Here is a 902-nt window from a genome sequence, read left to right as displayed (position 1 = left end):
TGCCATCTATCGTAAAATACGACAGTGAAGGTCTGGGCAATACTACCTGCCACACCTACCCTAAGCCTCAGTGCTTCCCGAATGAAAGTTGAAAGGCTGAGCCGCACAACTTAGCAACACGCACTGCGAGAAGAATAAGCGAGTTTATTTAAGTCTCCCATCCATGACTTCGCGTGCTCCCTACACAATAGAAAATGGGATGTCGCCCCGCACGCCGCGTGTCGACAAGATGGATTCGTTAACATGTGAAAGTGTTATACCAACAAAGTGAATCCGTTTATCACCTGAGCGGAATTAGATCCCTCTTCAAGCGTAGGAATTATTTATAAATAGCATTTTATCGCGTTCATATGTTTTCTTTATCAACATCGGGTGGCGGTTCCCTTCGTGTGTGTGTAGTATAGAATAAAAGATGTTAAAACAGTACATTCTTTGTGCCATGTCTATTCCCGAGTGTTAATTACAAAACACATTATAAAGATTATTCTTAATTAAGATTGTCTCGGTCATATTTTTCCTTTCAATGTGAGAAAAAATAATGCGGACTGTAACTTCAAAAAAAATCTTGTAGCACGTTTTCTTACAGAAAAGGGAGGGGAAAAATTCCATTTTTCATTTACGCTTGAATTAAGGTAAACATTGAATCAAAAAAAGATTTTAATTAACGATTAATCTCTTGTTATCTTCACGGTCACCCTTAATATCTCTATTGTTACTGAAGGCGTGTTACTGTCATTAGCTTTGTTTCTGCCTCCCTTCGTTTCATTTCTCCTTGGACAATTGAAAAGTGTACTTCCTCCAGTACGTGCCTGTTACATTTATATTCTACTGCTGTCTGCATTGTCTTGAGGTGACACTGTGTTCTTGTGCCCTTTCACGTGTAGCTCGATCTGATTTGAAAA

This window comes from Penaeus monodon, chromosome 28 (genome assembly GCF_015228065.2).
Source record: "Penaeus monodon isolate SGIC_2016 chromosome 28, NSTDA_Pmon_1, whole genome shotgun sequence".
Classification (NCBI taxonomy): domain Eukaryota; kingdom Metazoa; phylum Arthropoda; class Malacostraca; order Decapoda; family Penaeidae; genus Penaeus; species Penaeus monodon.
Note: the sequence above shows the minus strand (reverse complement) of the source record.